General features: G+C 38.8%; 1 long non-coding RNA gene across 4 annotated transcripts in view; it reads right to left on the bottom strand.

The window, feature by feature from the left end:
• Nucleotides 1-1174: 1174 nt before the first annotated feature.
• Gm31115 overlaps nucleotides 1175-10486 on the bottom strand; it is a 131839-nt gene continuing 122527 nt past the window's right edge. For 3 of the 4 annotated variants that reach the window (XR_390647.2, XR_001784339.1, XR_390648.3), the window contains exons 2-3: nucleotides 2551-2637; nucleotides 1175-1989 (exon numbers count right to left, since the gene is read on the bottom strand). This is a non-coding gene — a long non-coding RNA (predicted gene, 31115). Of the gene's footprint in view, nucleotides 1990-2550; nucleotides 2638-4160; nucleotides 4576-10486 lie in introns of those variants that run through there. The other variant, XR_390646.1, reaches the window with a different exon arrangement.

The raw sequence follows: 10486 nt of genomic DNA, 5'->3' as shown, positions 1-10486 counted from the left end.
TGAGGCTTTGCCAGTGCCTGGCAAATACAGAAGTGGATGCTCACAGTCACCTATAGGATAGATCACAGGACCCCCAATGTAGGAGCTAGAGAAAGTACTCAAGAGCTGAAGGGTTCTGCAACCCTATAGGTGGAACAACAATATGAACTAACCAGTACCCCCAGAGCTCGTGTCTCTAGCTGCATATGTAGCAGAAGATGGCCTAGTCGGCCATTATTGGGAAGAGTATCCTTGGTCTAGCAAACTTTATATGCTCCAGTACAGGAGAAAGCCTGGGCCAAGAAGTGGGAGTGAGTGGGTAGGGGAGCAGGGCAGGGGGTGGGTATAGGGGACTTTTGGGATAGCATTTTAAATGTAAATGAAGAAAATATCCAAGAAAAGAAAAAAGAAAAACCTGGCTTGCGAGCATGCAGAAGAAGTCTGGATCGTTAGCATCTTCATAAAGGCTAGGTATAGTAGCACATGTATGGAACCTCGGTGTTGAGGAAATGGGAAGTGAGAGGTAGATGGATGCCTTGTACTTGGCTTGTTAGCCTTATTTATATATTTTTAAAGTCAGTGTTTACATCCAGTTCTTTCTGGAACAACTTCAAATCCAAATCCTATCTTCTTGATTCCATCTCTGCCTGGATTCATTCCTTTGCCTCGTGCTTGCTACTCTCATACTAAGGAAAGTTTTTACTTTTTACTATTCATTCTGTAGATTGGATTTCAGCTCTTAAAGGATGTAAGCATATTGCCTGAATATTTCTAGGACAATCTATTCCGGGTATAAAATTAATGGGTACAATGTCCTTTACAGATATTGTAGACACTACTGTAATAGCCTTCCATGTCTCTCTGAGGACATAGAATAGGAACTTGAATTTTTATATCTAAATTTCTTTATAATGGGAGTAATGTCAGCAGGAAAGCTTACTACAGGTGGTTGAAATGCTTCTTCATGCTCCTCCCCTATACAACCAAAAACATCTAGAACATAGAAATCCTTTAATAAGCCTGTAGTGTTCAAGACAGATTGCCAGGGTTCAGCAGAGATATTACAGACACAGTAGCCTTAAAGAGAAGGGACTTAGCTGTGACATTTACCATAGCATGGTTTCACCATCCTATCTTTCTAGAGAACATTAACCTTGAACGAATTTGAAAAAGAAATACACTGAACACAAAGAGATTTACAGAAACTTGCTATCAATCAATTAATCAATCAATAAAATAGAAATAAAGCAAGATTAAATTGTTAAATGGCTAACAGTTAAAGGTTTCAACTTTTATACAGTACCCAAAGCCCAGTCTTCTAAGCATTTCAGGCCTTTCAAATAAGAATGAGGCATTCATAATTTCTGTGTCATTTCTGGAAATGGCCTCTTATGGAAGACATGTGTCACCTTCTTTTGAGATTCTTGTCTCTGTGTTAGGAACTTTCCATATGGCTTTCACTTGGGATTTTTGTTATATCTTGAACAATTCTTACCTTCTATTGTCACCTAATTTTTATTAGAATGTCTCCTTACTGCCTGTGTGCTCATTATTTTCATGCAAGGGTCATCAAGGTGACTAATGACCCTTCAAATCTGGAGTAGCTGGAAAATATCCCCCTCCACTGTCCTCAAGTAATGTGCATTCCTTTTTGCTTGTACTTTTATTCCTTTGTTAGTGAGTGACTTGTTCCATGCTTAACTAATTATTAAAAATGTGACAATGTGCTTGTTAAACAATGATGTGCAGAGTGAAAGATACAGAAGCAAAACTTCCAGAAAGTTCTCTCAAGTTCTTTGAAGATCGTATTCATCTTGATTTTGAGGTTGTTTTCCAAAAACACATTCACTAAATTTAACATTTCCATTCCTGTGACCATGTGCCTAGTCCTTCTGTTTTGAGAATTTGGAAGATCAGTTTGGCTCCCTCACAGACTACACATGTCAGAAGTCTTTTGATTTATGAACCAGTGAATGCCATCTTCACTCTTCACGTTTCTCTTTTCCAGACCTAAAATAGACAGATTAGATGGAGAGAAAAAAAAAAACGTGTGGGTTAAATTGCAAAAAGGCATGAAGAACATTAAACAGACCCTGCTCCTGACCCCTGGTTTCCATCTGCATCTTCTCTCCCTTTTCCTGGAGCCAATAGCAACCTAGACTCCCCATTCTTAATTGTTGTGCTGCTGGATGCTCATCTCGGGCTTAGGATACTTCCAAAATCTCTGTAACCAGCTCCAGCTCGAGCGAGTTTCTGCATCATTTCCACAGGCCAGCTGTGCCATCCTCCATAGAAATATATCCAAGTTCACGGTATAGGTGGAGAACCATTTTTACTTTCACTTAAGATAGACTTCATTTCTCCTGTCTTTTTTTTTTCTTTCAGGCATTTTTGAAAGACTCATGGAGAGAATGCCTCATCTCTAAGTGAGTTTGCAAACCAAATTCTCCTCTTGGAATGCCTATACATCCTCTTCTTAAGAACCATCCACAGTGCCCTCATAATTTCTGTTGTTCTACTTCCAACTTCAGTAAGCCAGAATGAGCAGAAAAGGCAACATGAAGAGTGTACCTGTGACAAAATACAGAAGCTTGGATTTGTCATCCATTATCCTGGCCCAGTCCTCCTTAATAGGAATCACAATATTTACTCAGCCTCCTGTAATGAAAGATAATCATTTTGAAAGACACTTTTTCTCATATTTTACTAAACATTCAGTAGAACTGAAACATTCAAGAGGAGAAAATGGTTCTGTAGTTACTTCGTAAGGCCTCTTGTGTTTGTTCTGTTCCTGGTATAGTCCTCTTTATCATGTCACCTGCAGCCTGTTGGAGCCTCTACAGTGTTATAGCTCAAAGCCTGGTGAATAGCACTACTCAAGAGTTAGGAAATCAATTTACATTTAAACTGCCCGTTGTGCAGAACAAGCTCTAATTTTATAAGCTAAGGCCCATCTTTCTCTGAAAACTGTTTCTTCACCCCTGTAATTTCTCACTACAGATTTTCTTTCCAAGATACAGAAGGCATCAGAATTGGCTTTCCTGTGTTTGTGCAGGCACACCAAGTGGTAATAAATATACACCAGTTTAAAAAGTCCACTACCTGTGAGAAGAGATGTTGAGAAATAAGAAATGACTTGGATATGAAAATAATTTCCTTAGTTAAAAGCTAAGGGATTTTCATTCCCATCTTTACACAAAGCTCAAGAACCCCATTCCTTATTCAACACAGGCTTGAAATAAGAATAAAATATTACATGACAAGTTTAAAGTGACTGCACAGGACCATCATCCCATTTCTGGAGGTCTCCTGTGGAAAGTATGCGTCACTTTTTTTTCTTTTTTTGTAAAGTCATCTCTCATTTTTCCCCTTAGGTGGGGCACTTCTATATGCCGAGGAACAGAGCCTTCTACTTGAGAGATTCATGCTTCCAAGAATCTAATTCTGATGTCAACTGGAAATTTTGTCACACAGAGTGACTCAAGGTCAAGAAAGACACTTTGCTAGGTATCAAGACAGTCAATAAAAGACCTAATAGAAACTTCAAGACTTTGCTCCATCCCTTGCAAGCCACATTTCCTAAGATAAATCACTTAATCTCTATGACTTCCTATCTTTATTCTTAATGCAGAACTAATACATTTATTTCATATAATTAGCCATGCAGTGTATTATCATAATGTCTATGGCAGAAAGCAAATACTCGATACATACCCACTACTATGTACAGAATCTCAATCCTTTTCTCTCCCTCCCCTCTACTTCCATTCCCTGTCCTCTCCTCATGTCAATTTTGTCCACACCATGGTGTCTGTATCCTTTAGCCACCTCTATGAAGTAGGTGTTTGTGACCATTGCTCCACATAATCATATGATAAAATGAATCACGGCTATTACTTCACTTATCCAAGATATAAGATAAGAAGAGAAATCAATAGAGCTTGTGTTTGACTCAAAGCATGTGTTCTTAGATTCTATGGCTGCTTCATTTCAGAATAACCCTCTATCAATCCAAATCAAAGTCCCTGAAGTACCCCTTACATCAGGTTTATAAAGGAAAATTTACAAGATCAGAACCCATATTTATCAAGCAGAGATATGCCCACAAAGTAGCAAAACCATTCCAGTTGCCCATCTCTATGTCACCATACAGAATGAAGCCATTAGCATCTGTGACTCACTTTATCACCCACTTCTGAATCCTCCCACATGCAAAGCAGAATCACGTTGAATATTATTCTGTAATGAGAGGTAGATTTGCTTCTTACAATCACTGTGACTTTTCTTCTTAACGTACTTGTTTCTTTTCTGATCCTTTGCAGAAAATGTAAGTCTTCATTAATAGATCCTTTCATCAAAATGGGGGAGGACAAGTGATGAGGACACATTTGGGTGTCCAGGAAAAAAGGATGCCAGGAAAAGAGAGACATGTGGAAGGAAGGCAAAGGGCCATGGAACAATTTAAGACTAAGTGCTGTTCTGCCATTCTCGGCTGTTAGCTGGCAGTGCCAAGAGCTAGGCTGTCAGCAGTTAAGCAGGCCAAGCCAGGGCCCTCCCTGTCTGTCTCTGGGGCCATTTCCCAAGCATTCTACTGTCTTGGCTAGCCAGAGATTAACTCCAAAGTACACTGCCCCTGTTTGGCTCTGCATCCTCTGGTCCCAAACACCAAGCCATGGCTTGAGCCAACACAGCTTTTCTTCCTCAGAACTCCTTGCACAATGAATTTGTGACCATCTGTCTCCTGCTCTATTTGCTTTCCTGCACAGAATCAAAATTATCCCTGCAGCCCAAACAGCCCATAACTCAATGTCTGACTCATACTTGGTGCTTAGTGACTGCTGGTTTGTTTGAGAGGCACATAGGTATGGAGAAAAATACATAAGCCTTAGAATAACTCCACATGAAGTTGAGAATGAACCCTTCCTCTTAGTCATGGTGACACCTTCAAAAGAGGTGTCATTTCCCCAAAGGATGTCACTTCATTATTTACTATTAGAAATAATGGTAATTTGTCTGAGTCAATATTGCTGTGTAGACCACATGAAATTATACAGGGCAAAGATTACAAACTAACTGTGACTCCTTTCTATAGACTCCTAATTAGCCTCATGTCCCTCTATTGAAGCTGCCATTCTGACTGAAGAATATGTTAGAGGCTCGGGATGACTGCCTCCCCAAGGTTGCCTTAAGCTTTCTATGTACTTTTAAATGGCTCTTTACACAATTATTGCAATCTCCTACATTCAATCACCAACCATTCACTCATGTATATTTCACTTAAAAAATATTCATTACTTATTATTGACCAGGATCGAAGGTAAATTCTAAAAATGTCACAGTGTGCAAAGCAATAAGAAAATTTTGATGCTTATAAATTTATGGGAGAGAAGACCATTTACAAATCAGCATTCAATTGTTTTATTGAATAAATAAATGAAAAATATAACCAGGTAACCAGGGATAAACAACAGTGTGTGTGTGTGTGTGTGTGTGTGTGTGTGTGTGTGTGTGTGTGTGTGTGTGTGATAGTTTAGTGGGAACACAATGCTTAAAAATAATGGAGTCTTTCATGGGTACAAGTCAATTCAACAGCTTAAAGAATGGATGAGACATAAGCAGGTTAAATGTACATCTGTTTAATGTGTAATTGGAGCTTTGGTGAAGGGAGGCAATGCAGACCAAAGCTTCCCTGGAAGGTTTTCAGAAGAATGACCAATGGGGCACAAAAGAACTTAACACCCTAAAAGCTACTTGCAGGACAGATTTTTAAATGACCCATTTTGTTACTTCTTATGTCTGTCTTTCTTTTCCCTAATGGCTTGTATCAATTCTCACAGCTTTGCTGGAAGAAGGAAAGAATGAGAAACAAGAAAAGGCATAGAGAGGACAGAAGAAACATGATGAAAAGGAGACTGAAGCTGAAGCACTGCTTGTAAGCAGGGAGCATTCATTTTCACCAAGCCTGATCTTGCTCCTTGGTTCCCTGACTCATCACAGCCTTATAGCACTCCCCCTCAGACCTCAATGGTGAACTTGTCTGAGCCTCTTAATATTCAGTTCTCTCTGTATCCATTTATTGAGTAACCAAAGTCTGATGTCCAGCCCTCTTCCTACCACTGATCTCCCTGCCTAAGATCAGACACTGACCACCCTGAACAGACAACATTTGTGAGGGTTTCTCCATAGACTCCCACACATCCAACTCCCCAGAACAAGCTGAGATTTGAGTTTCTGAAGTCTGACTCAGATCATATTCTCTTTGATTAAAGTCGTGTAATGGAAATTTCTTTTCATGAACAAAAAGCCTAAAATCCCATTCTTGTCACCAGGATTGGCCATTTAATTTCCATGTGGTAATTGAAAAGAAAATTTAAGAATTTCAAAGGAATGAGAACAGAGCATTTAATAAAGCATGAGGTACTTTTTTAATTTTTGAAAAACTGTGTGGCACTGGTTTCATTATAACATTTTCATATGTCTATTTCATTTTGCTTTGCTCACAATGATCTCACTACTACTTGTTCCCCACTCCCTCTGGGTGGTTACTTTTTTGCTTTCAAATACTCCCCTCCTGCTTTAATGTTATATGTTTTTATATACATGACATATGTAGATATATTATATGTACCATATAATATATGGTTTTATTATATGGTACATAATATTATTCTAGATTACACACACACATACACAATACTCGTATATCATAGTCTGAATTCTTACCATGATGACCTTCAGTTTGTTCCATTTCCCAGAAAATGCCAAAATGTTCTTTATGGCTGAGTAGAAATATACAGGCAAGAACAAAGTTTAAGTTCAAGTATGCAAATGGCAAAGATCACATGTCCTTTCCAGACTTGGAAGTTGTGAGTTCCTAGGTCTTGTGTACACTGTTCTTCTGCATCTCTTAGGAACTCCCACACTCTCAGGTACAATCTGTTTTGTATACTATCACAGCCTTTCTCTGTGCACATTGCCCCTTCTGAGACCACTTCATCTTCTGGGTCAACTAGTTCTTATTTGTTGATATCTATCCATAACCTCATTTTCTTTCCCTGATACTGACAGACATAGGTTCTAACTTTGGATTACCACAGTCCTGACCTTCCTCCTGGTAATAGAACTTACTGAATTTCATTGACAATATTTGTTTTGTATTTTCTTTACCAGATTTTGCATTCTAGAGAGGTTGAGACAAGATCTTCTGGCTCTATGTGTGGTATCTATATAAATACTTAATTCTGTGATTATTTGCACTAAATAATATATGCATGTAATCTACATATTTCTATGGTTTGGGTACATTTTGATTGATTAATCCCTAATGTGGCAGAATTAAGAGGCAATTGAACCCTAGGTCCAAAGTTAACTTCAATGTGAAATAGACAGAACAGTGGATCTCAACCTTCCTTATGCTATGACCCTGTAGTGCAGTAGCCAAACATCAGGAGCTCAGAAGTCTTGTGGAAGTGTTGGGGATAAAATTGAGCAAGCCTGGGGGGTAAAGGACAGGAAGACCTACAGATCAACTAACTTGGGCCCATAGAGGTGCACAGAGACTGAACCACCAACCAAAAAACATGCAGAGACTGGACCTATGCCCCCTCTCCCATATATTTGTTTCAGATGTGCAGCTTGACCTTCATGTAAGTCCCCTAACAATTAGAGCAGGGGAATTCTCTGACTCTGTTGCATGCCATTGGATCCCTTCCTCTACTTGGACTGCCTAGTTGGGCCTCAGTGAGAGAAGAGGTTCTTTGTCCTACAGAGACTAGATGTCCCAGGTTGGGGTGGTACCCAAGGGATCTTCCCATTCTCTTAGAAGAAGGTGGGCTAATGGGGAGAGAGACTTATAATGGCAGGACTAGGAAGAGAGGAAGGGTGTACAATTGGGATGTAATATGAATAAAATAAAAATAGATTATGGAATGAAGGAAAACATCATAAAATCTATTTATTAACACATTTGGTATTTGTTATTAAAAAGTACAAAAAAGCCAATTCTTTAAAAAAAATAATTCAGTTACTCATTTTGTGCTGACCCCCAACCACAGAATTATTTTTGTTGCTACTTCATAACTGTAATTTTACTACTATTATAAATTGTAAGGTAAATATACACTTTGCAGGCTTTTGGATATGTGGCCCTCAAAGAAGTCATGATCTGATGGTTGAGAAGTGCTACCCTCAGAAAGGATAAATGTAGTCCTGATGAGGCCCCAGTAGAAAATCTTGTCTGCCCTCTGGTTTCTCCTTCTCACCAAATGATATCTTCCTCTCACAACACCTTCCTCCTGATGCTATGGACTATGAGGTGCTCATGCCAGAGGCCTAACAGATGCAGCAGACAAGTCTTAGACTTTTAGCATACAAGTCTGAGCCAGCCAACTGAACCTTTTTTTGTAAGCTATCTATCTTCAGATATTTTAAAATAGAAAAAAAAAGGAAAGACAAAGACAAATACTAATATAACTTTACTAGCTTGCACAAAACCACAGCTAGCAAATGAAGGGGACAGTACTCTGAGCTGATTTCTTTTAATTCCAAACCCTATATTCCAAGTCAGAATACTTTACTCGTTCTAAAACTTCAGGTAAATACATGAATACAAGATGTGGTATGCTGAATCATAACCCCCCAAAATGATATTTTAATACTTAGGGCTTTGTGACTGTTACATTATGTGATAAAATAAAGTTTTACAGCTGTGAATGTTGATGATCAGTATGTAAGGAGATGATCCTGGCCTTCCTGGGTTACCCTAAATGCACACACATAAGTCTTTTGAAAAAGTAGAGGAGTATTTAGATACAGAACACAATGTCATATATCCACAGAAGCAGAGCCTGGAATTATAGAAGTTATCATAATAGAAACTTGTAGGCATGAATAGATGTATAGTCTCCCTAGACTGTCCAGAGAGACATCAGTAATGATGCTTTAATTTTGATTCAGCAATACTGTTTTTGGTTTGGTTTGGTTTGGTTTTTTGTTTGTTTGTTTGCTTGTTTTTGATGCTTGTTCTCCAAGAAATGATATGGAACAAATTTCAGTGTTCAAATCTACCATTTCTTTAATAATTTGTTCTAGCAGCCACAGGGGAAGAAATCAATTCATTCCTGAGTGAATGCTTATTTGAAAGAAAGAGGAAGTAGGGAACATAAAGAATAAGTGGACTTCATGGTAGATGATTCTTACTAAATCCATGTACTGTTTACAAGGTAAGCAAGTCCCTTTGCATCTATGAAAACACTCTGTGAGGAGGTGATCTTTGATAATCACCCTCTAATGGGCAAAGCATTTGGGTGTAGACACCAGGCTGCCACACTCTTGGTTCTGTGATCTTTTCATTGTAGCCTCCATTCTCTTTCCTCACTGAGAAAGAAATAATCACTGAAGGTGTCATAGAGTTCATAAGCAAATGTTCTACCTCAGACAGTGCAACTCCTTATTATTCTGCATCCATGTCTAGAGAACAAACTCCTTCTGGGGACACAATTACTACAGTTGTAAAGTCCCTGGGAGCCACCTGCTGTTTGTTACATTTTCCCTGGACCTTGACAATGATTCTGGAGTGTTTGAATAAATAAAAGAAGAAATGAATCAAAGAAATTTCATATCAGACTTAGTTTTGTGATTTATAGTTTTTCCTCCTGTCATTATGACCCTGGATTCCTAATTCACTAAAATATTGGTAAAAACAATTTCCCAACAAATGGAAAACATTTGGTTGTATTACCATCATAAATGGGCTGTCTCGCCACTAGCTAAGGAAATTTTAGAGGAAACAGTGTCTTTTGTCTCTCTATCTCTCTTCTCATGAAACATCTGTTAAAACAAAACAACAACAACAACAACAACAAACCCACATGTACTGCAACTAACCACAGAATGAGGATTCTTTCAATGCACCAAACAGGCAAATAGTTTGTGCTTCAGAGAGACTCAAATGTAACCCCTTTCTTTCCTGGCCTCTGTGCAGCCATTCCATCGTGAGCACAAGCAGCATTTGTCTCCTTTCAGCCACCGTGTGTCTCCATCAATGTATGTAATTGAGAGCTAACTCTGGCTTCCTCAGGGAGGAATTACATATGGAAGATTCATGCCTCTGGGATTTGCTGGTCCCAGTTGAAAGGCCCTTGTTAATTTATATGAGTCCATAAATCAGCAGGAAAAGAAACATTGGCTCACAGTCCATGAGAGGAAAAGACATCCTTCAGGACCAAATGAAAACCAGGTCTTAAGCCTAAGGATGATTTAAGATCCTGGGTTTCTTTTCCTGTCCCTGGCTGATTTGAATTCCTTGGAACTTCTCTTCTTAGGGCACAGGAAAGAAGAGTTTTGAATTAACCAGTGACCATAAAGAAAAGAGACACAAAATGTCATTTAGCTAGTGATACATCACTACCTAAAGGTAGCTTTGGATACAAGGTGGCCTTTTATCCTCAGAAGAGCAACACTCTCATGCGTATCAATGGTCATGATCTTGCCTGTTGGCTACAACCTT

The sequence above is a fragment of the Mus musculus genome, chromosome 4 (genome assembly GCF_000001635.26).
Source record: "Mus musculus strain C57BL/6J chromosome 4, GRCm38.p6 C57BL/6J".
NCBI classification, from domain to species: domain Eukaryota; kingdom Metazoa; phylum Chordata; class Mammalia; order Rodentia; family Muridae; genus Mus; species Mus musculus.
Note: the sequence above shows the minus strand (reverse complement) of the source record. Positions and strands in the feature narration are given on the sequence as shown.